General features: G+C 38.6%; 1 protein-coding gene and 1 long non-coding RNA gene across 7 annotated transcripts in view; one reads left to right on the top strand and one right to left on the bottom strand.

Annotated features, from left to right (window-relative positions):
• Positions 1-26148, top strand: part of MAMLD1 (mastermind like domain containing 1) — a 247384-nt gene that overhangs the window by 43836 nt on the left and 177400 nt on the right. The window lies entirely within an intron of this gene.
• Positions 12877-15695, bottom strand: LOC135304138 (uncharacterized). Its single transcript, XR_010365582.1, has 3 exons — positions 15591-15695; positions 14570-14778; positions 12877-13009 (listed from the first exon to the last, which is right to left on the bottom strand). It is a non-coding gene; the product is annotated as an uncharacterized LOC135304138 (long non-coding RNA).

Genomic DNA, 26148 nt, shown 5'->3' with positions numbered 1-26148 from the left:
TTCTCCCATGTGTGACCACAGTTTAACAATAGCCCTGACAATTTTTGTCCCTGAAAGGAGGGGCCTAGTTGAGAGTATGATGGAACAGATATTTCATTTTGTGTTCCCTCTATGGCCATCCCAGAAAAAGGTGATATTGGATCAAAATTGTGTATGTGCATATATACACACACTTTTAAAAAACACACATCTATATTTATATAGAAGGATTACCCTCAAAGGGTTCTTGGTTTAAATATGAAAAATGTAAGAAAAAGGAAAAATGTGTTCTCTCAAGGGTAAGACAGAAACAAACCTTTTATTCTGCATCACAAACAAATACATACAATCTGCACAAATCACTAAATATACTGGTGAGGGGAGGGAGGAAGGAAGGAAACCCCCCCCCCCCCACTGTGCACTTTTGGGAAAAAAGTGAGCTTACTTAGCGTAATTGGAGAAACACTGCTGCATTCTCTGACTTCCACACTTGAGGGAGAATCAAATTAACCATTTACATTAAATTACAGTGTACACGCGAATTAGAGTGCTTCAAATCCATTGTTATGCAATTTGTGGAGCTACTGCAGTACCCCAAATGCTGCTACTGCCCCAGAATCAGGTGTGGGCAGCGTCCAGCACAGTCTCAGTCTCCAGTGGGAAAGGGCAGCTCTCGAGGAGACAGGATGACTCTTTGAGTACCTCACAGATCCACACTTTAGAGAGGACCCTGTGTCAGAATCAATGTCTCTGTTGAGACATTATTCCTAAATACTGTCTGATGGAGAAAATCTGCTCTGATAATGTAGTTGCTAAAGATGCCTTACAGATAATATTCAGTGTTTTTCTCTGTGTGTGTGTGTGTATATAAAAATGTTTGTTGCTAGGGGTCACAACTTTTACATGTTGTTTAGACGCCAGAACTTTGCAATACACTGAGCACTCTGTGTAGCTGTGAGCACTTGGTATAGATCTTTTTTACTTGCATTTGGGAACTTAAAAAATCCAGGCAATTCATGGAAGTGTGAGGGGGATGTCCTGGCAAGCTAAATAAGCTAGATCAATCCCCTCTGATGGGCCCCCTTTTAAAAGGTTATACAAAAGAACTGTTTTGTTTGAGAGAATTGCTTTCTACTTGGTGAAAATCATATATAAATGAGTCCCAGATCAATACTCTTGAGGCTGCGAAAGGAACAAAAAAAAACTCCAACCCAACATAAAAGATAGATCAGAAGCTATATTTTAGCAAAAATGTCTCTTAAGTGCTGTTGTCTGACACTATGAACTCCAATCAATGTGTCAGTATTTTGGAATTTGAAAGGAAATAGGGATCAGACCTGACAATCCAGAGCTGAAATTTGATGCTCTGGTCTTTTTGATAAACTGACAGGCAGTGAAAATTGCACACGTCTGCAGGGAATCAGGAGAAAAAGAGAGACAGTTTTGTGGAAAGTCTGCTTATGATTCACAAAGACATGCATTTTATCAAAATGGATTGCTTCTGCAGTGTGTGGCAGGTTGCCTTCCTTTTTGAATGGAAGCTTTTGCAGGTTGTAAACTGGTAGGTTTTGTACACATCTACAACATATTCTGACTTACGTTGGTTTACAATTTCATTTCAATTGCTCTCCCAAAGCAAACTTGTTAAAAATGGGTAATCAAAAAAGAAGTAGAAACTTTACCCCAAAAGCCTTTTTTCATAAATATATGTTCAAATTTAACAAAATGGGTTTTAAAAACTCTTCTTGTCATTAGTTTAAAATAACTGAAAAGAATTTTTCATATTTCATCTTCTTAAGTATTAAATCCTTTGGATTTATGTAATACTTTTCATCTGAGACTCTTAAAGCATGCTATAAATGCTCAGTCTTAAAATATCTTATTCACACAGGCAAATACCATTATACCCATACTGCAGGCTGGTAGACTGAAAGACTGCTGGACTGGGTGACCAGCCTGAGATCACATGGAAACAGGGAATTTACCTGGGAACAGAAGCCAGGACTCCTGACTCTCAGGATGGCATTCAACATGGTACACACATTTTACCACTTTTAAAATACCGGAACCAAATCCTGAATCCTGCATAAAAACGTGCTTAAATGTGCTTTGTGTGAGGGAACAAAGAAGTTGCCTTGTGGGACAGGTTTACTGAGCCACTGAGTTCAGTGTACTCTCTCAGGGAGCAGCTAATACTTCCAAATGCTTCACCCACTGTGGTGTTTTTTTGTGGTTAATTCATGCCTGGAATACAGATATTAACCCAAATTCCCCACCCTGTTAACTCAATTTTGTTTTAGACATATAAAGTTGTGTGCATTTAGACAGTGTGCATTGGAAGTTGAACTCCTTTGTTTTGCTACAATCTTTGACCTTTAAAACACTTCTCTTTATAGTTTATTTAAAATTCAAAAGTATGTCTGGCTCTGTTGCTTATACAGCCTTTACAGAGGTTACTAAAATTACAATTACTTCTGTATGTCATTTTAGCTTTAGTATATAGTCTTATAAGAGAGTAAATACCACTACTTTTCTTCCTTAGGAAAGTGTTACCTTGTTAGGTAAGAAAAGTTCTCAGAATTTAGTCACATGTGTCCCTGTGCTCCTGGGGACATTATTAATATCAAAAAGAATTGTCAACTCTGAAAACCTGCTTTCATAAACTTGAAGAGGGTGGCTAAACAGGCTAGAAAGTTTTGTTTCATGGTTTTATTGGCCATTTCTGAAGTTAGAGTGCTGTGTCATCTCGAGATGACTGTACAGCTGTGGGATCAGAAAGCAGAATGGAGGGGTGGAGCTGCAAGGAGCTGGTGTGGTGGAATATGGAGAGGACAGGGTCCTTAAAGGGCTGTAGTTTGTCAGAACTCATCCACCCAAATATACTGAGTTGTGTATCTTCAAGTATCAAAACCCCTTCTGATCTCTTCATCACTGAAAAAAGATGTTACTGCACCCCATGCCTTTGGTAAAAAGGGAAAAAATAACCATCTTCTCTTAAATGACTTTACTATAGCATGGGCAAAAGCTTCCAGTCCAGGCTGCTGCTGCTGCTGCTTTACCTTGGTTGCACACAGCAGTAGATAAAGTGAGTCTGACCATATCAGCTCCGAGCAATTCAAGTCTGGCTTTGTGTTCATGGATCCCCTACATAAATCAAGTGCAGTTGTGTCTGAAATAATTCTCTGCCAAGGCTAATACAGCTGTTTCACTCTTGTAGCAGGCAGTAAGCAGGGTATGATTGTTTATGCAGCTGGGAACCTTTTTCTTACTGGGCTCACTCTCTCTCAAGCATTGTGGAGCATAATCTAACCAGCATGTTATGTTCCATACAGGTCACTTATATGGGAGAATCAATAAGAGAAAAGTGAGCTCTGTGTTATCAAACAGGGAGGAGTGTCACCTGGTTTCTTACAACCATTATATCTCATACTGATGTTTCATTGGAGATAAAATCCACCTATGTTCATTGCAAGCAAGGGAAAACACCACTACTGCTAATATTACTACTACTACTTAAATAAATGAAAGGTTTTTTGGCATGGTGTCTTTTCCTCTTAATGTATATTTTCACCTTGAAGAATGGCTGCCTCTAATTGGTTCATCTAGGGCAAAATATAACCCAGAATATGTTAAACATGGTAGATCCTATTCAGACTGGGAGTACATGTAAATTTTTAGCTGTTTATTGGAGGATAAAGAATTACTCACTTTCAGTTTTCTTTTTACAGATAGATTTGTTTAAAAAGGATCTGCTGTTTATGGCTATTGATTTTTCCAATGTGCTTTTAGCTGTGTCCCATCCTCTGCTTTGTTCCAGTTTATTTTTAAAAATCCTTAATGGATATGCAAAAATCTTGTCCCTTGTTATGCAAGCCTGAGTATTCTTACTTCAGTAATTTTCAAGGGGTTTTTTTAACCCATTTTTGACAACAGTTTCACTCAGAGAATCTGCATTAGTTGATTAGATACTAATATGCTTTTGCTTTAATTTTGGCCAATCTGACAAGTGAAAAATAGATGTCTGCCATGTGACAAAATGCTGAATATCAATTTACTTCTGAGAGGAGAAAAGGTGAGGGTTGGGGAGGGGGTGACAAAAGAACAAGGGAGTTAGAGGACACTGGAAAAGGAAGAATGTTAGCTTGTCTTAAAAACATCAAGCCTAAAGGAGAGTGCTAACTAGCTTAGTCAGTTGTTAGAAGCCAAGTCAGTCAGCTCCCTCTCCAGCTGTAGGCATCATAAAAACACCTACAGAAGTATACCACAATTTCAGATTGGTAAGTAAATAAAAGCAGTGAGGAGGCACATTTGTGGTGCCATGTTCAGGTAAATTGTCAAATCAACCTCATTCTTGTATTAACTGCAAAATGTACTGATACTTGACAAAAGATTATAGAAAAAAATTAATTTAAAATTCCCAGCTAACTTCTGAGTGATTGCAGACTTCTGAGACCTGCAGCACATTCTGCTGTAAAGGCTCTCTCAGTTTGGGTAATCACATAACTGAGAGAGGTGACCTTCTTTTAATTCTGTCCCTTATTTTGGTGAAAGGCTTTTTGCTCATATAGAGAACTGACACAACTAGATATCTTTGTTAAAATATTGTACATGTTAAGACCTATTTATTTGATAGCAGACAAACAGAAAGGATCTTCTGACTGTTTCTGTCCAAAGAAGCTTGTGAAAGGTCAGTCCCTGTCAGAATTCAACATAACAGTAGCGAGGGTGAGGATAATATGTGAGGCTGCACTCCAACACTGTCTCTGTGATTGCCAGCATCTGTTGTGTTTCCTGACTTGTCCAGGGAGATTTGCCAATCCAGTTGTGTGTTTGACGCCATGCTAGTGGATACAGCTCTCTGGAGCATGTTCCATCCAATACAGCCCACCCTCAGGGACAGTCTTACTGCCACACCTCCCCATACAGCCCAGGCTGTATTGTGAAGATGACATGGATTTATAGATTGTGTTGAATCAAAAGTCAGGTGCTGTATTTGCATCAGTAAATACAGACTTCAACTACAAAGTAGAGAACTGGATTCAGACTTCCACAAAATTCTGGCCCATTCAGGTCAAAACTGAGATTAAGACCTTACAGTAATGAAGGGAAGCTTAGCAACATTTTAGAGAGAATGTTGTCCCAGTTTGCCCACATTCTGAATTTCTTCTTAGGAGCAATGTTCTGTTGGGTGTGCTCTCCAGCAATCCCTATCACTGAAGATCAAAATGGTGATAGATAGCATTTGGAAACTGGAATCAGAGGGTGGAATTTTTTGTTGGCTTTGTTTCTGCTAATAAGTGATGCAGGGAAGTTTGGCATCTGGAGAATTGGATTTTAGCTTGGTGATTCACGGTTTTACTATCTGTTCATGGAGTGTATGGATTTGAACTCGGGTAGTTAATGACCTTAGTGTCATGCTGAAAAAATTAAATTGAATGTGTATTATTCCACTTGTAGCCAATGATGGTTCCTAAGAATTCAAACTCTTGGTAAGAGTATGTTCCACCATGAATTTCTCAAAGGAACCAGCCAATTCACATTTTCAGGTACTATCAAGGGAAGTGGGATATGAAAATACAGAGGAAGAAACTCTGATCTTAACTCTTGTACTGTTCTAGCTTTTTTCTTTCTATTTCATCACAACTTATTTCAAGGAGCTGAAAATAAATATATTTATACAAGGAAGGATTTAAATTTTAGGCAAGTCTTGTGTGTTTTTTTATCAAAATGCCTGAACAGCCATTTGAAGAGATCATAAAGCATGTTGTAGTTTGATTTGTAGAAGATATACATTTCTTGTAATGCTTTAACAGCCTCTTTTTTTTTATTTGAGGTACTCTCATCTTCTCTAACAGCCAGATGTTTGATTTCAGTGGAACAGAAATAATCTCTTACAGTGCTGACATCTTCAGAGAAGCTTATAGAAGTGTTATATGTGTTTTTAACTAAAAGTAAAACTTCATTGCTTCCCAGCATTTCTGTGAGAGTCAGGCAACATACACCAAGCTTCTACCTCCTTTCCAGAGCAGCCCAGCTCCCTGCAAACCTTGCTCCTGCCCTGAAAACAAGTAGAGCACCTGGGACTTGTCACCTTTTGTATCCACATCACTGGCCTCCTACGGAAGCTTTCTAAATAAATCTTTCCTTGAGTACTTAACAGATGACTTTCTTTGCAAGCTCTGTGCAGCTGACCCAGAGCTCTGATCAGTGCGGATCTGCTGACCCTCCTGTGCAGGGGCTGCACGAGGTGGGCAAGCTGGTGAAATGAAGGCTCCATCCCCCTGGACTATTCACATACAAAAAAAAGCAAAGTAAAATCCAGCGTGCAGTCACTAGCTGTAATGCTAACTCTTCCAAATGTGACTTGTTATTAAAACAGTAGGGGGTGAGAATGACCAGGCTAAACTCAGGTGAGAAGGCCCCTAGAGAACCATGGTGAAGCAAAGGCGAGTGAATCGATCCGTGCTGTAGGACAGCAGTGTCTGAAATGGCACAGTAATGGCAGCAGCTGAAGCTCCTGTCAGTGCAGCACAGGATGCTCTTTGCTCCACTGGTGACTGTGGTTCAGTTTCAGAAAATTAAAAATTTCATTATTAAAAATTAGCCAGAAGGTGTCTGTATATCAGGTGCAAATGTTTACAAATTGTTACAACAGTCATTTCTGTAACAGTACTCTCATCCTACTTTACATGTACAGGAAGGTCAGGGACTTATTTAACAATTGTGTTTTACTTACGGAGGAAATAGGGAAACAATGATCTAATCCATTTGGTCTTAATAGTGAAATTTACTCCAGAATGTAAAAAAACGTTTTAGCCAATTTAAGTAATGGCTGTGATTATAGCACATAATGTGGTGTGTTCTATACTACATAATATGTTATGAATAGCACACTGAGGGATTTTTTTAGTGTATGTAAATTACATAGAAGCACAAAGGATGCATCTCTGAACTGGTTTTGTCTAGCTGATTATAGGTCTAACTGCTACAGGAGGAGGCTGAAAGAGCTTTGTTGAGAGGCATTGATTGATTAATAAAGAGCGCAGCAGCAACAGACATAACATTGCAGTTATAGATTTTCCATACTTTATCTTCAGGGCTTGTAAAGATACAGTGGTGATCAGATGATGAGGTTTCCTTTCACGTTGCAGAAAGATGCAACAAATCATAGCATTCTGCAGTGCCACAAAACAGCTTTTTGCAGAGCACTGAGTAAAAGAAAACTCCCCCACAATCACGACTTTACAGTTAGACATTGTCCTTTTTCCTTCTGATCTCCTTTAGGGAGAGATGCTTTAAACAATAATTTAAAGTAATGGTCCAAATTTAGAAACAAAGTGGGAACTGTACATTCAAACACTTAGGGATTCTATTTTTATTAAATTGAAAGTGAGTGGAAAGTCACATGTGAAGTCTGCACGAGTTTCATTCCTGGTGATAGATATAGAAACTTTGCTAAAGAAACCTGTATTTAGATCGCAGGTTAACGAGTACAACAGCCTAGAGTTAGCAGTTCTATTTCTTCAATTAAAACCATAGCTTGTGTATAGTTAAAGAGAAGATGTAAAAAGACCAGGATCAGTATGTGACCGGAATATAGCAGAGTTGATATTTTTATATGAAAGCCAAATTGTGGCTGGGAAAATACATTTCAGCTATATAGGAGTGATCATGGGGGAACCGGTGAAAATAAAGTGGATTCTCATTCATTAGCTGGCATTTTGTTGTGCTCCCCTAATAAAGGTCTAAATAGGAACAGAGAAGAGAACTGCCACAACAGGAAGATGTCTTTACCACAGAACTTCTTTTAAAGATGTGTGTTGGAATAGTTTTTTAAAATATTTTTGCATTATTCTGTATTTTTCCAAATAATTTAAGCAGGGCCTAAGTTTTTTTGAGGCTTAGTGTAATAAGAGTTTAAATGTAAGTTGTTTTGCAGTTGCTGTTAAATCCACTGATCTTGCAGATGTTTTCAAGCCATTTTTAATAACATTTTGTCTTCTGCTAGGCAATATGAAGGGTGTGTCAAAATGGGATATTAAGTCTACTCATATTCACAGTGATATAAAACAAATGGAAGAAGTATGATTATATATGATTAATAAGAACTGCCAGAATTTTTTCAGACAGTTGTCTGTTCTTTAAATTGTCCTTTCTTGTTTACATGATTTTTGCCCTGACTTAAATTCACAATATATCCCTTTTTTATTAATTTACAGTGCAAATTAAGAATTTGAGCACATTAAGTTCTTACTTAATGAACTTAATGAAATCTTTTAAATTTATAAATACATATATTTTAGATTATAATATGACAATTTTTTAAGATATGAACAGGTTTTAGAGGAAGCATCTCCTCGAGGATAATTACCTTTTACCAGGTTGTAATTTAAATTTGTAGTATTCCTCAGCTCCTAAAACCCCAGTGAAATTTTATTCTGAAACTTTTGCTCTGCTCAGTTTAAAGGATGATTTTAGTTTAGTCAGGGTGAAGTGATCCGCACACATTTACCTGTAAATGTTATACAAATACAAATAACGACATATATGTGTGCTTAAGTCCCTAAGTGCTTTTTCAAGACAAATATTGCACTAAGAAAACATGAGGTAAACACCTCTTGCAGATATGTTGTTTGAGGTGCAGGTAGGACACTGAGTAACAGTCACTGGGCTTCTGTATGGGACTTGTGCTTAAAAAAACCCTGAATTCAATGTTAGGCCAGGTCTCTTCATTTCTCTCTGTAAAAGTTGTCACTGAAAAATGCCTCACAGTCAGAACATCACCTAATGATGATGATAGTTTCCATTTTCAGCATATATTCAAGAAAACCCTTTTGTTCACATACAGCCCACACACTGATGCAGCATTCAGTGATCCCAGTGGTGAAACCTGAAGTGAATTTTCGTTAGGAATTTTAAAATGTGTCCAGTTCTTCAGCACTTAGCATTGCTCCACATTAGCAAGTGGAGGTATGATAGGTAAAACAGGAGAGGATTTTAGTCTGAGCTTTTAATTTTTATCATAACATGGAGTATGATGCAAAGTAAGACCTGCCATACTCCATGCATGAAATTATTGAATTATCATAGAATCACAGAATAGTTTGGGTTGGAATGGACCTTAAAGGCCATCTTTACCTTTACCTTAAAGAACCTTTACCTTCCCCTAGGCCAGATTGCTCAGAGCCCTGTCCAACCTGGCCTTGAACACTTCCAGTGATGAGACATCCACAGCTTCTCTGGACAACCTGTACCAGTTCCCCACCACCCTCACAGGGAAGAATTTCTTCCTAATGTCTAATCTAAACCTGCCCTCTTGCAGTTTGAAGACATTCCGCATTGTCCTGTCACTCCATGCCCCTGCAGAAAGTTCCTCTCCAGCTCTCTTACAGCCCCTTTAGGCACTGGAAGGTGCTCTGAGGTCTGCCAGGAGCCTTCTCTTCTCCAGGCTGAACACCCCCAGCTCTCTTAGCCTGTGTCCATGGCAGAGGAGCTCCAGCCCTTGGAGCATCTTCAGGGCCTCCTCTGGACTCACTCCAAGGTCTCTCTTATGTTGGGGTCCCAGAGCTGGATGCAGAGCTCCTGGCAGGGTCTCAGAAGGGCAGAAGAGAAGGGAAGAAGCAGCTCCCTGGCCCTGCTGGTCACACTGCTTTTGCATGAGCTCCTGAAATGGGCTAAGATGGTCCAGTTCCCTGCTGTTCAGGGACTTACATCCACAAGCAGCTACCTGTGTTGAAGCTGTACTTGATTTTTGGAATCTCATAGGCATGAGAGCATCAAGGTCATGCAGTTACAAATAAATAAGCGATGCTGTGTAATTAGCTATCTTGGTGATGTAAAAAAATGTAAGCACATGTAGGCATGATGCATTCCAGACTTTGCATAGGATTTAGCAGCAGTCTGTTTCAAATATAAGCTGAGAAAATCCTTTTCTATTGACCCAACAAGAAAATAGTGTGAATTCTAAGACTGCCAACATGTTCCAGCTCTTTTTAAAAATAAATACACGTTTATTTATACTTTAAACTTTTAGGCTACTGTAATCTTATAATCTTAAGTAGATTCACAAACTTTGATTAATGTAGGATATGGTAATTCTGGGATCTACAGGGATCAGACTCTTCCACTCTTAAGATATCATGTTTGTGACAAAAGAGAGCAACTATTGTAAAGTGCACAGGAGCACTTTAAAACAGCTTAGAATGGGAAATGAAAAATTCTAGTGGAGACTTCAGGTGCATTTATTAACTACAGTGTTACTGCTGGGAATATGAACAGAATAAATATTGAAAGATTTCATATGCCACAGCAGTGTCTGTTAATGTCATCCTGAGGCATTGTTTCAGTACTGAATTCACTCTGTATCAACATTGTGTCCTGGGAAGAAACAAAAAGCCAGTTCCTCATGATAAACACTGAGCACTATAGGCTTGCCAAATCCTCTGTGGCACTGGACTCTTAACACAGAAAGCAAATGAAACAGGAACTATTTTGCAAGTAGATCCACTCAGATTGCCTCAGCACTTGGGTATATTAGCAGGGAGTTCCAAGTGCTTAGTTACGTTGGCTTCATTAAATGTATTTGAACAATTAAAAATATGAAAGGGGAAAACACTTGTATCTGACATGCTGAAAGCACTTTTGCATCTCAACAGAGTTCAGAAAAACTCTAAAACAACTAAACTTAGGTATTTGCCAGAATCTGCTGGAACAAGATGAAGGGGGGAGATGGATTTACACTTTACTGCTCAACTTTATTTCTGTATCCGCATCTCCTCCTCTCTCTCCTCCTTCCACTGTGTGCCTCTCCTTCCCCAGCTGTCTTACAACTGTTCAGATTCACTGTGCCCTGTCAGCCTTTGATTTTAAGTTACTCCCTGGAGCTTTTGCTTTAATACAAAGAAGAGCATACAGAAAGAGCACTTTGTATTTCTTTCTCCTAATGGCACACAAACCTGCCTAGCTGATAGCTGCTGGCACTGAGACCATCTATGCTGTTTCCTCCCTCTTGCTCTCCCATTTATCTACTGATCACATTTTACTGGGAGTGGTGCAGAGCAGGTAGAATAGACAGATTCATTGGATTGAGTAGCTGCTAAAGGAGAAATGCCAATAAAATACTTACCTTCTGCCTGTGATGTGTGGATTCAGGAGACCTCCTTAGAATAGAAAATATTTTATTATAATGGTATCAAAGGAAAAAAAGTGGTGAGAAATGCATTTCATTGAGAAATGAATTTTCTGCTTGTGATTTTCCGTCTGTCGAAGACTGTGCAGGTCACTTCTCACTGTTCAGCTCTTACAGAAACAATATTGTATTCCTTATGCCAATTGTTAGCTGGGGAGGAACAGAAGAGGTGCTGTCTTTGGAGGTTCTTGGCACTTTGGCATATGCTTGTCACACAGACTTGATGCTGCAGCAACAAATAAATATTAGCTCAATATTCAAGAATATGATTCTGCCATCTGTAAGAGGCGTTGGCCTCCAGTTTGTTTGTAGGGACAATTTGCTGTGTTGATTTTTAACAAGCAGGGCTTTCATGCATGTCGTTGAACCTCAACTACAGCCACTGAAATCATGTGGGACTCTGACATTCCTATATTAGTTCTTAATTGTGGAATTTGCTGCTCCAGTGGAATGCAAGATTGTTGACCTTCAGGGCTCCCTGTGAGGCCTATCTCTTTTTCAGGCAAAGAAAGGATTAGGTGGGAAGGGGGAGTTATTAGGAGCAGGTGAGAGATTTTATATATTTTTTTAACTTGACATTGTGTCATTCTTGGCACATACTATTCAGTAAAATAATGGGTAAAAATTCATGGGTGATCATTCATGCAATTGCAGTGCCAAGAGCCACATGTGATAATCCAAAAGCTGAAGAATTTAGAAGTATCCATTTAATTTTACTCTAGTCCCCATACTAACTTGAGGAGTTAGTGAGTGTTGTATGAGGAGGCAGTGCTTTGGACATAGGATATGGCTGGAGCATTTGACACAGAGGAGGGACCACAGAGAATGATTTTCCTGTGCAAACTTTAATGAAGATAAGGAGAAAGCAAAGCATAACTCAGTCATGTACAGCAGCCAACAGGGATTTTGCTTTTCACTGCATTTGTATGGTTTTGAGTCCCTGTGTCTTTAATAATTTACATTGCTGAAAAGCTTTTTAGAACTGCACATGCAGACGTTTTTCTATTGGAGCACCACCAAAAGGTCTGTGTAAGCACAATATGCAGGAAAAAACATGTCTTGAAAATATTACCCTGCACAGGAGAATAAAAAAAAAAAAACAACAACAAAAAAAAACCAAACAAAAAACCCAAACCAAAACAAAACCCAAATTCTGACCTTTCCTGGAGTCATAAAGCTGTCAATATTAGGGCCTTTTTCTTCTTTTTATTTATTTATTTACTTAAAGGACAAGTGTAAAACAATCAGCCTAGAAGCTTCCATTCCTAGAATGGAAGATGGTAGGAATAATATAACCTACAGAACACATAGGTAACATTTCTTATCTCTTTCCTGTTCATACATCCTCAGTTGACTCCATATAGTGTAGTTAGCACTGAAACTCCTTATTTTATTATTTAATTTATTATTATTTAATTTATTATTATTTTATTTATTATTATTTAATTTTTATAAAGGGTTACTTTTTGTTCCAAAAAAGACAACATTTTGACTCAATAAGGTTATTTTATGCTCTGCTGTGAGATTTGTACTTCTCCCCCACCTCTGCTGTTAGCTAAAGCTGCTTTGTAATACATTAAATGATACAACACAAAAGATCTAATAGAATTTGAAATAGCATGGGTTCTTAGAAACATGTAAAACTCTGCATAAAATGAATATTGCTAAAGCTCAGTCTGATTTCCATATTCTTTCCACATTGTATTTGTGTATAATAGGCTTCCAGGAATGTTCATGACCTTACAGCTGTCCCTTTTGTTTACAGTCCAGTGCTCTGTCCTTGAGATATGTTGCACACAGAATGAAGACAAAATCATGGCTTCAGGCCTCTGTCTCCCTTCTCTGGAAAAAATAAATAAAGCCTATATAGGAGACATTCTCCAGTCAGTACTGTTCTAGCTACATGTGAGTGATTGCACCCTGGGAAACAATTATAGATGGTAATAAAAAAAATTAAGCTCTAAGGGCAACACAGTTTTTCTCAGGAACTTCCAGGGAAAAGCCTGCTTTGGGTTTTGGTTGGGTTTTTTTGTTGTTTTGTTTGATTTGGTTTGGTTTTGTTTTTGGGTTTTTTTGGTTTTGTTTTTTTGTGGGTTTCTTTTTGTTTTGGTGGTTTTTTGTTATTTTTGTTTTTTGTTTGGGGGTTTTTTGGTTTTTTTTTGGGGGGGGTTGGGTTTTTTGTTGCTTTTTGGTTGTTTGATTGGTTGGTTTGTTTGGAGTTTTTTAATTACCAAACCCACTTATTTTTCTCACTTAAAAAAAAATAAAAATGGATGGATCAATTTCCTAGCAGTTTGACTTGATATTTTAGAAGATCCTTTTCTTTTTGAAGAGACTGTATCCTGCTCCCACTCAAGCAGCCTGTTTTTTGTTTGCTGTCAGTGAGCAAACAATCACTGCACATTTACAATAGCACTTCAGCAGCATAATGGTGATGGCAATGTTTGGTTTCTTTTTGCTACCATGCAAATTTTCATTCTCTTTGAGTAAATGTATTTTTCTGCTGATATTCTGCTTTCTGGCAGGTGCTCAAAACTTCCTTGTTCAAATGTATTTGCAGATGGCAGAGCCGTGGGTTCTGTGTGGTGTCTGAGTAGACAGTGCACAGCCTGGGACAAAATTACAATCACTAATTATTTTAGAACGCAGGGCATATGTGAGATTTCAATATCAAACGTCTCGATACCAGCAGTGCTGTGCACAAGCACTACCAAATGTAGCTCTGTTTAAGAAGCTTTGGGGCTGAATTTGGTGAAGTTTGTTACTGTAGGATGTGGCAGTGAGTGTCCAGAACAGCTGTGCTTTTGGCTGTGGCCTCCTGATGTGGAGGCTGGCCCAGAGAAATGCAAACAGTGATGTGCAGGTAGAGGACCTGTGCAGTAATACTGGGAAGTGCAGTGTATTTTTGATGTTAGATTAGGGTTTTTACTATTTTCTTCTTTCATTAGGAAATTTACAAAATTTGTTAAACAAATGGGTTGAATGCCTGATGATTATATATTGTGAAATAATTGTGTGACTCATAGTGCACTCCATTAATTTAGATTACAATTCAAACTTTCTAGAAAACGGCCAAGTAATTGTCCACTTCCCAAGTATTTCTGAACATTTGGAACCATGCTTTTCTGTGTGGTTTGAATTTCATGAATGTTTTGTAACTGCAGGAAAGTGGAGCTGCTCAAGATAATCAGTTCTTTCTGGAGACGCCAAGTAGCTATTTCAAGGTGTTGTTCCATGTCTGGAGAGTAGTTTTATATGTAAATAATGTTTATATGTACATTCACAAGCAGCACTACTGGTGAGGATTGTTGCACAGCTCTGGTAACATTCCTGAAATTCAGCATTCAGTGGATTGTGTCTGAATTTACAGCCATGACTCCAAACTTCCCCAGGATCACCTACTCTGCTCCAGGCACACCTCTGCCATTCTCTCTGGCAGAGATATTCCATGTGACATCACTGCCTACAAGGAGGGTCTTTCAGTCCCCCTTGCCTTAAGTTCCAGCAGCAGTTTTAACCTGCTGAGGTTCATAATCTCTTTCTCCTGTTCTTTGTCTGATGGACCAGTTTCAGCCATACAGTCACAAACAAGACAAGGAAGTCATCACATCCTGCAGAGGGATTTTAAGAGAAAATCCTCTTTGTTTAGCATGAAAAATTGGCATATCCATATAGAACACTCACCTCTCCCCTGACATTTTCTGTGGCTGTCCTAAGTGCTTACAGTTATTCTTTAGGATTTGGGTATATGTCCTGCCAGGATTTGGGAGTTCCTTCTCTTTAAGTACCTCTTTAGCTAAGGCCCTGCCCTTCAAACATAGAGTGGCTCTCTGACCTTTCCAGTCAGCATGTTTCAATGTCAGGAACTTTACAGATTAAAAACCACTTTCTCCTTGTAGGAAAACTATCTTTTTCAGTGTTTTTCTTGGTCCCTCCTCAACTTCAAGTAGAGTTCACAAACAGTATGTTATCGGATTTCCCAAATTATCAGAAACTCTTCCTATTATTTCCTGGGTAAATACATACATGTATATGACATTTAAATGAGTAAAAATACAGTCCTTTTCCAAAACAACTGAAGTGACCTAAAAATAACAGTGGGCTATAAAACCACAAGCAAAAATGTCACTGGGACAGAAGAGAGAAAATCCTGTCATTTGTAGTTCAGCTGTATAATGTAATCTAATTTTTATTAATAATTTAATTATAATAACTACATGTGTGATTTTTGTTTACTGAGATAAAACACTAGGTATTGGGTGTTAGGTGAGGGTTTTTTTAGGGACAACACTATGTTTTGTCAAGTGCTGTGGTTAACAACATTATCTCAATGTTTTTCATCTTCCTCTTAATTCATACAGTGGCACTCTGGTTTTACTGCCGGTCTCCCTTGTGTGAGGACAGGGCATTTATTTCCACATACCACATTGTTTGAAAATAATAGCAATAAGACACATGAACTGTGAAGATATCTCCCTTGAGGTCTTGAAGGGAAGCTCTGGGAAATTGTAGGTTGGATGTCAAGACAGATCCACAGAGTGTATGTGCATGGGGGGGAATTGCTGTCACATGAGCCTGCGGAGCTTTAGCACAACACTTCATAATGCCACAGTGGGTCCTGGGCATCCATATTCTAGCAGCTGATGCAGAACCTCTTAAGCTTAAAGAAAAGCATGGAAAGGAAGAAAAATCATATAGTGAGGAAAGCATCTTGGGCAAAAGGCTAATAATGAAGATCCATAGCATTCTTGGTTTCCAGTGGCTCTGCCAAGATGTGGTGTAAAGGACTAGAAGGACCTGAATTCGTGTGTTACAGAGAGCAGGTTTTGAAAAAGTTTTCTGCTTCTGCAAACTGGGCAGTATCTTACAGCCCAGTTCTTGCTGCCATAGAAATCAGAGTCAGTGTTGGAATGAGATCTTGCTGCATGACTTTGAAATGCCTTTGAAATACCCTAATACACAGAAATATACTCCAAAGCAGATAAAGATGCTGCTTTCCTTAAAATGGTGGTTATTAGCAGTCTCACAGTGAGTGTAGGTAGGAGGTTCCTCACATGGCATGAAGACCAATCCTCTTCATTGTCTCCAATGTTCTCCTACAGAAGGTGCAAAGATTTAGGTGCACAGTTTGTGGTGATTGGGATGGGCTGGCCCAGCCCCATCCCCAGTGGCACAGCTGTGAGCAGCACTGACAGCAACGAGCCATGGAGTGCCCAGGGGCACTGAGCAACCACCAAAGGGAGCAGAGGGCACACAGGGGCAGTGCAGGAACATGAGGGGATAAAAGGTTGGGCTAAAGAACAAGAAGGACAGATGCTTGCAGCCTTCTGAAGTGGTGAGGTGGTACTCTGTGTATCATGGCTGGCTCAACTGTGACATATGCTGAGACACAAAGGGGTATTAGGTCTGACTTATAAATGATCTTTGTAAAATATGTATCTATATTTATAAGGAGTACAAGGATCTATCCTTTCCCCACTGAGCTGAACACCTTTTACTCTCATTATGAATTTATTAGTAGTGCAGGATGTTCAGCAGTACAGAAGAATTTTCTTTTTATCAGTGTTCTGGTAAGTTCTGCCTTTGTTTTAAGGGAAAATACTGCTCCTCAGTTTTGGAATACAGCTAAATGAGAAATGTTGAAAGGCAGACATCCATGAGATATGCCACTGGCACAAATGGAAACTGGAGGTGGTCTAGGGATGCCCTGTTACTGTCATCCCAGAAACTCATTCATGGGATGGTTCAGCAGCATCCTCAGACTAACAAGCTGAAGGGATTGGATATCAGCCTGGACCCTCCTGTCTGAAAGTTAATTTGAAAGATGGAATGGGCTTTTTCCCTGGCAAAAACCTCTGGTTGAGGAAGAGTTGTGTTGCCTCCTACTTTCCTTTCTCGAGGTATTTTGCCATAACTTAGCCTAAGCTGAGATAAATTACGTTGTTGGTCTCAAATTGTCAATTTGCCTTTTCATTCCACAAAAGTAGTTGGGAAGAAAAATCTAAAAATTATATTTGTCTCCACATTCAGCATACAACTAAGGAGCTGCAAAAGCTTGGTGAACTTTAGAAGCCAAATTATGCATAAACCTCTGTAGCTGTTTCTGTCAAAGGAGAAAATGGAAACTAGAAAACAACAGCATTTCTGAGGCCAGCATTAAGGATGCTTGGGATGCTGGAAAGAAAGAATAATGGACGCACTTGTCATAAGCTGGAAAATAGATTTAGTGTTTATAACATGACTAAGGTAAACAAATGAGATCAAACAAGAGATGAGCAGGCTTCTGTGTAACCCTATGCCACACAAAGTGCAATTGCTGAAAGGAATCTGTGAGAGGGGAAACGAAACTGAGCAGAAGAGACAGACTGCATAGTCTAAGTTCAGCGCTTTCTGATGACACTGAAGATTTGCACTCATTTTGGCAGCTGATTTGGTGTTTTCCCCTATTGAAAATGGGCTGGGGAAGTGCATTGTATGCATCTCTTGCATCTCTGGTGTCAGTCTGCAGATTCTAGATTAAACACGTTCTTGGCAAACAAATACTGTCCAGCTCTTCATGCACAATGACTCACCAGGGTGGGAGTCAGGAACAGAGTTAAGAGGTGGGGTGTTTGTGTTTTTATGGAAAATGTCTCAGGGTTGGTATTTGATATTTTGCCTTTTTGGTTGCTTGTTTATTTAGTGGAGTAAATTTGCTTTTTCTTCTTTTCTTTTGTTTGTCTTCTGCAATTTTTCTGTCTGATGAACTGTATGATATATTAGGCTTTAAATGTGGACAGCACTAACTAATTAGTATTGTATTCTGATAGTCTCAGCTAGTAATAAACATAAAGGGAGGTTACTCTGCAGTATACTGAGTACATGCATATATTGAAAAGTTGCTAGCACACTGCACACTGACTTTCTATTTTTATTGTATGTAACTTTCTCACATAAAAGAGCTCTCATTCAACTTCTTGCCATACCCAGAAGTGCAGTACTACCTTGACAGTCAGGGAAATGGCATAACCAGCACTGCTGACATGCAAATTTATTGGAAGGAAGTGATAGCCACAGGAACTATCTTGGTTTTCAACATTTATTTTTCTATAATATGATTTTTAACTGTCCCCAAGTATATTCCCTGTCTACCCTCTATTGTCACAGTTCAGTCACTCAGGTTTAGCTTTCTGGCATTTTTTGTACCCTGGAAGTCTTACCACTCTGTGGTCTAAAATTATCCTTGCAATGAATATAAGACTCTTTTACGTGTTTATTCCTCTAAGTGGGAAAATTTATTACAGCAAAGTCTAAGACCCATGAGGTCACATTTCAAGATAAAAGTGGGGAATTATCAGGAAATTCTGTAGTCTTCTTTCTGTTTTATTATATATATATATAGTCTAGGGAAGCATGAATACAATATCTATAATGTTCTTAGAATGTGTCTTAATGCTCTTATAACCTGCTAATTTTCTTATATGCCAAAACACATGCAAAGCATAGTAAAAACTGAGTTGCAAGGATTGTTCTTTACTACCCTTTGGTGTTTAGGCAAGTATAAGTCATCATAGTAGCTTTACATTGGTCAGTTTGTGTTTGATGAAAGCTAAAAATATTTTTCCAGCCCTTATCTGTAACATTGTAGTCAGGAGATGCTATTTTTACAAAAGAAAGGGCCATTGATCATGTTTAAATATCATCATAGCAAAAAGCAGTCAAAACAAAGCCTACTGAAAACTGCCTTCCAGGAGCACAGGAGGAAAAACTGGTGACACAAATCCCTCCTCTGGTACCTTTGTGCTGGATTTGCAGCATTGTAGAATATATTCACTTTACTCTGCTCAGCAGCACAGCCCTGTATCCTGACAGCTGAGTAATGTTCTGCTCACGTCTTCCCTTGTAAAATGAAAAAAGTAGATAATTTAATATAGATGTGACAAGTGCAAGATAGATTTCTACCCAGCCCAGTTCACTGCTGAAAACCTTCTTTAAGGACAGCTAAATTCTTAAATTCTCCTCCCCCCGCCTCCCCCACCTCCCCATTTTCCCCTGCCCCAATTAAGCACAATACAGAGAAAACTAAAACCTACATTTATTGTTTGATCATTTCAGCATGAAAAAAAATCTCTTCTGTCTCCTGTTCCACAAAATAAACTAGTATCTGTTATTTCTGCCAAAGAACAGCCTTTCTGTGAGACATGTGAGATACAATGTATATATGTTTCCAGTGCAGATATTTTTGGTCCATCACTGATTTTCTGATAGTTTTTACTCTTTCCTGAATCACAGATGCAGTTTACTGCTGCTTCTTGTGGCCACTGTGGTTGGGGGTCAAATTAAGGTTATTGCCTTCTGAGGCAAAGCAAGACAAATTCTTTCAATCCAAATTACATTTCTGAGTTTGGCAGGGTCTGTGCTTGGATTTCACCTGCTTTTTAAAATAAACACATCGGACAATCCCCCTACAACATGTGCATTAGACATGCTGAATGCACAGCACTGTTGGGCTGTCCTGGTGCTGCAGTACAAGTGTTACATCCTGTCTCTGGTCTTAACCCATTTCTGCCCCCCTCAAGCATTAGTGCTGTCTGCTGCTCCAGCCCTTCTGCTGCAGCTCCAAGCCTTGGTGCTTGAGGCCAGCTCTGCTGCTCCTCTGTCCCTCTCAGCCAGTGAGGCACCTGCTTGTCTCCAGGACAGCTCAGAAGTGAAGCAGAGCTGTGGCTGGTATGGGAAGTCTGTAAGTGTTTGAGGGATGAGGTTGTGTTGAGGTGAGCAGAGTTAACAAGGGACCCAGCACCATTGTGGAAGCTGCATCCTTGGTAACAGCAAAAACAGATTCAATTGGGAAAGGTAGAGGTTAGCATGGGATTCAGCTCTTCTAAATCCTACTGAGCTTTTTCTAAAGTCTTTAATACCATCATGGATTTGTCTGTGTTCTTATACTGTCTGTTAAAGTCAATGTTGTGAAAGATCCAAATAGTTGTGAGCCATCACTTATTTGATTTTATGGTATGTATTTTTGATTAAGGTTATCCAGTAGCAGATTTGAAATTTTGGGACAGTGCATTAGAACTATTGAGAATTGACTTTTTTTTGTGAAATTAAGAGCAGATTGACCATGAAGGTCAGTGGGTGAAATGTTAGCCTACTACCAAACATTAAACACCTTCATGTTTGCTGCCTCTGGGCATTAACCAGAGTGTATCTTTCAACCTGGAGTTTTAAATGCCCAGCTGTCTATGTCAAAGGAGTAACTTTTCTCCTATGCACTTGATGTGGTACATACACACTTTCTATGAGATGCACCATGCTCAAATGTCCCCACACCAAGGGAGGAATACAAATTAAAAGACTGAGTACAAAGGACCACTCTTAATGTTTTCACCAATATTTGGCTTACAAATGACTCAAACACACTAGTTAAGGAAAAAATGAATCTTTTCGAACTAAAATGAATATTTTAATCTAAAAACAACTTTAATAGCTTTACTGAAAAATTCATAAAGATTGACTGTTTGCCCAAACTTGTGGTGCTGTTGTATTGACTCTCTGCTCAGCCCTGCACAGATGGTAGCTCCCATTCACTTTGATGGGAGATTTGCCTGGGGTAGGACTGCAGAACTGATGCCCAGGATGTTAATTAAATGTACAGTCAGCTGGCCAAAAAGTAGCTGGTTGAGTCATAAGGACAGCTCTTCCTGGCTTACCTAAGAATACTTCTTAGTATATAATTAAACCACAAAAACTGACATCAAAGTAATGATAAGGGCCTAATGTAATGCACGTAACTGAGGAAATTCAGGCCAACATTCCTTCCTTTGATCATCCAGCTGGGCCAAGCTAGTACACAAGTCTGGGTCTGGATACTCCCTTTCTCCAGCACTGGTAGAGGTGAAGGAGGTAAAACTGATGGAACTGGCTAGATTGGATGAAGTGGTTGGGAGGTAATAGCTGTTGTTGCACATACCTGCAGAATCCCTCCACAATTAGAAGGTAGGAATAGGGATCTTTAGTTACAAGATTTTTCCAGGGTGTGAAGGAATGGTCAGAGACAGCATACCTTTATAACTTGTTCTTCATACTACTCCAAACTCCATGAATTTCTATATCAGCTTAATGGTCTTTTTTCCCTTTGGATATGATTTCTTTACATGGGAGAAAGTTGGGGCAAGTGAAGGAGTAACACCCTCTGGGTGCATAACTGCTCAGGAAGGGCTCTTTGCGGGGGCAAAGCTACTAGAAGCTTAGGAACTGTGTTTCTATCCCATATCTCTTGAAGCTATAGTTCTTAACTTTAGAGATGCTTTAAAGCATTCTTGTTTTACATAACATTGTCTTAAACAAGCTGGAAAAACAAGATCTAGAAGAAGACCTACTATGGAGTATTAGCAAAATGAGCTGGGAAAACAAAGTCAAAGAATAGTTAGCAAAGATTTACTGGAAATAGAAAAGTATATATATCAAATGTGATTTGACATGGATTTGTCCTGAACCAGATACTGTTAAATATTCATTAGTGACTTCATTAATTGGATAAGGAATGTTCATATTAAATTTGCAGCTATCACAAAGCTTTGAAGATTTCAGGTATAGAGGAGAACATTATTAGAATTTCAAGGGATATTTACACATTAGAAAGATAGTATGAAAAAAAAAACCCAACCCCAGGATGCAATTAAAAATAAGTACAGTTTCTGTACTTAGACAACAAGAATCATTCATAGAATCAACTCAGTGAGAAACAACCAACCAATTTACAGTCATAAAGGAAGGGAATTAAGGATTGTAGCTGTCTACAGCTTGAACATGAATGGGGAATGCCAGACTTGTGTAAAAAAAAGTGGAGGGGAGAAATTTTGAGTTCTAGAAACAGGAGCACAGTCTGCAAAATGAAGTATTTCTTCTCTTGTGCAGCTGTGAAAAGTTCTAAGATAAGTTAAGTTTAATTCTCATGTGCACCGGAACAGAGAAATATAGCAACCTATGAGAAAAGAGGGCTGTTTAGACTAAAGGTTAAAACACTGAGTAGAAACATGATAGCAGTCTTGAAATACAGAAGAAAGCTGGAGCAAAGCCAGAGGAAATAACCTTGTGGACAGGACAGAGTGAGTGATTCAAGCACAAAACAAAGTGTTTCACTAGGCTTTAGGCAAAAGCTTTTTTTGACAATAAACACAAATTACTGTAGGGCTGTTACCTTTTTTCATTAAGCTGAGGCTAGAAAAAAAATGTCTGTCTGGAATGAGAAAGATGTAGTTCAGGATGTCTTGGGGTAGCCTCAACATTTCTTCTTGAAGTTCCTTTCTGTTTTGTAGCATTCTCTGACCTGTAACAAGAGGCTTTAGGAATCTTTCCAGGAGACTTGTTTCTCTGTTTGCCCTGGGCTGGTTTTAATCACTCTCTAAGAGCCTCCTGAGGCTGGATCCATATTTTTGGGATGCAGGTTGGCCCATTGTTTCTTTGGCCAACTTTCTGGGTTGCTAGTAGCAGACTGCCCATACTTGGGATTTCATGATGCACTTAGCAACTAGTTGTTGTTTTGGATTTTTCTTAAATGGTGGCCTTGAAGCATTTGTGAGAAAGAATCAGTGAGAGTGTTTGTCTTTAAAAGACTTGTTTGTTACACTAAATATCTGACTGGTGTGATGTTGTCCTGGCCACAAGGAAGGCTGCTGGGTTTTCCTATGTCAAGCAGCCACATGTTTTCAGTGAGAATGACCTTCCTTCCAGATCAACAGCAGCAAGAACAATTGTGTTTGTCCTCAAAACCAGCCCTCAACATATTAAGTGAAAGTGGTTAAAGGTAGTTACAACATTTACAGCTTAAATACTGAGTTAAGTAAAAGTTACATAAGGTCATACAAAAACAGTAAACACCAGAAGACTGAAATGGATGGTACTTATCACTGGATGATACCAACTCAACCAAGCATGAGACACACAAGCTGGATGTAGAAAGATAATTGTATTTCTCTAGGCTCTATTTGATTTTAAAATAAAACTGAAATTTGGTTTCAGACAGTAGAAGTCAGTGGAAAGTGCTCCAGTGGTACTGTGTGCAGCCTGCTTGAAGTTCCTGGGTAAAGACATTCTTCTCCAGAACAAATTATTTTTCCTCTGCTAATAAGGAAAACAAGGGGAAACAGATTGCAAGATCTTAATGGGCTTTTTTTTTTCCAGTGGGTTTCGTGCCAAATTCTATCCTCGCATGAGTTCTTGAAACCTCTGATTTCACAGGGACTTCGTGGCTGTAAAAGAATAGATTTCTTGGTCTCCATGTCTAAAAAGCTTCCTTCTGTATAAAGTGCTTTACACATGGAATGGCTGCTGAAGCAAATTGACTAGAATGGCAGTCAATTTTACATTGCTGCCCTCCCACCTGAAAAGCACTTTCGATGCCCTACAGAGAAAAGAAATGGAAGAGGAGGGGTAGACACATGCACATACACAGAGAGAGAGAAAAAATGCTTGCAAAGAAGGCTCTAAAAAGTGAGCAAAAATGAACTAGTACTGTCTGCTCTCTGTCCTACATTTTTTCATACTGATCTGGGAGAGGTGTTTCTACAGGGTGGAGCATATCCCGTGGAAGCACATTGAGCCAAATTCAGTTTTTATCTGCACTAGGACATTACCTTCAAATAGCTTTGCTTAAGGCCTAGAATATTCCCAAGCTACATCTAGGGAAAGAGAAGATTTTGTGTTTAAATCAGTTTCTAAAAGATGCATACCTACCTAATGGGTTCCTATATTGTAGTTTTTAGGGATATATTTGGTACTGATGTTAATTCAGCATATCTCTGCTGAGTATATTACAATTATATCAGTTTTATATCAGCTGAGTTTCTAGTCCCATATCATCAGACCAATCTACAAGCTTTAACAAATATTGACCAGATGTCTTTAAAAGTAAAATTACGTCTTTTCTGAAGAAGGCTCCTGACAGCTCTGACCAGCAGTATTCATGAAGCTTTGACTGTGGAAGTCTATTCTAGAAAATAATCTTCAGCATATGTGGTCAAACAGAAGTGCTGCTAATGCAGCAGCTACGTTAGAGAGTGAGAACAGGAGTGATAGGAGACCATGCCAGGAAAATATGTTGATTATGCAAGGTCTCTATCTTTTGCAACAAGAATGGTGTAGTGATATGACATAAGATTGAACAGCTGTTTCTCTGAGCATTTGAGAGTTTTTGGAATATATTTTAAGAATGTCTTCTATATCCAAAAGGCAGCCTATTTGGGGCTGTTCTTGAATACTCCGATTTTATTTTCAGGAATGTAACAGAAAGGTATACACACAATATAATGACTCCAAATGTTACCCCATCTAGACAAAGTCTATTTTCAAGGATCTTATCTGATTTCAGAGCTCAAGAAAAATTTTAAACCCCTTCTCAGAATTTCATATCATTAGGGGAAGCCTTTTTTGAATTTATTTTCGGATAAATTTTCTTCTTTTACATATACTAAAGCTGTTTGAGTATTGGTTATGGTGACAGCCTTTGCAGTTATCTTTGATTTTCATTTCTTAAAAAAAGTTTTTTTTGATAGTGTCTCTAAGGAAGTGTTCCTCTTTACAAATGTTGATTCTGTGTTCCTCATTGGTTGAAGATAATGAGCAGATTCTCAGATATGGTAAATTCTCATTGTTCCATCAACTCGTGTGCTGATTTGGACAATCTGACTGACTAATTGTAATAACATACATTTTTTTCTGATCGGTGGCAATCTCACATTAAAAATAATGTGAGATTTATATCATCAAAGCATTAGAGTTATACATTCTCTTTAGAAGAACACTAATTTGTATGTTTATTTTCATTCATAAGGAAATGTATAATCAATTCTTTCTACCCTGTTCAATTTAATTAGGTAAATGTCTGGATCTATATTAATTATGTCTAAATCTTTAATTTTATTAGTCAGATATGATCTAAACATTGCAGAATCTTGTTCATTGGAACATCTATTTAATCCAAAACTTGGACTATGTGTCCCAATATGCATAATTTGTTTTGGAAATGCATTATTTATGGGTAGCATATCTGCTTCTGCTCAGGGTTATAGGAGTTAAAAACATTTTACACACAGAGTATTCTGTTCTCTCTGAATTCTGTCCTGAATAGAGTGTTCTTTAATTTTCAGTCAATAATTAAATTATTTAGTATCTGTTGTGTTCTTTATTTTTCATTTGATTCCTCTCCTATTCCTTGTCACCTGGTCATCAGTCAGTACCAGAACCTGGCCTTCAGATTGCCGAGTTAGTATTTTACTGAAATCATTGGCAAATTAAATGGAGACCAACAAGAACACTGCTACTTGCGTCAGTGGCAACTGCTAATGTGCAAGTCATTTCTGTCCATGTGGATCATACCAAAGAAATTCAGACATGAGACAAGGTCATATTATACTTTTGAATTCATCTGCTATTTCTGTTTTGTGTTTTTCATACCCTTGGTCAACAATTTTAAAGAAAGTGATACGTGTATGATTTCAGAAGTTGCACAGCTCATTACCTGCAATATAGCTGACAATCTGATTTCAAAGACTTGTTTCTTAAGTTAGCAGATTTTTAGCACAGCTTAAGACACTTCAGACCCCAGATGTGTGAAGGAATAAGAGAATGAGAGCACTCTTGCCTGCTCCTATTCTGGGGCTCCCCGAGGAGCAGCAGTTATCCTTGAAAGCTTCTGTGCTAATGCAACCACTGGTATGAGGAGGAGCCTGCTCAGCTGCCCCAGGCACAGCAGAGTGAAGGCAGGCTTTCAGAAATGCAGGGAGATAAGGCAAAGGAAAGGTGCTGGCAGTGATGCTTATCTTAAATTTTAGAGTTCATAAACTCAAAAAACACTCCAACCTGAGTTGATGTTGTAACTGATGTACACTTTCCAAAAATCTATCTAAACTAAAACCATTGAATTCAATGCAGCTCTAACAAGAGCTCACTGAAGCCAGGAGATGAGGTCACTTGAAATGACAAAATAATTTAAGTGGACTTTT

This window comes from Passer domesticus, chromosome 7 (genome assembly GCF_036417665.1).
Source record: "Passer domesticus isolate bPasDom1 chromosome 7, bPasDom1.hap1, whole genome shotgun sequence".
Taxonomy (NCBI): Eukaryota; Metazoa; Chordata; class Aves; order Passeriformes; family Passeridae; genus Passer; species Passer domesticus.
Note: the sequence above shows the minus strand (reverse complement) of the source record. Positions and strands in the feature narration are given on the sequence as shown.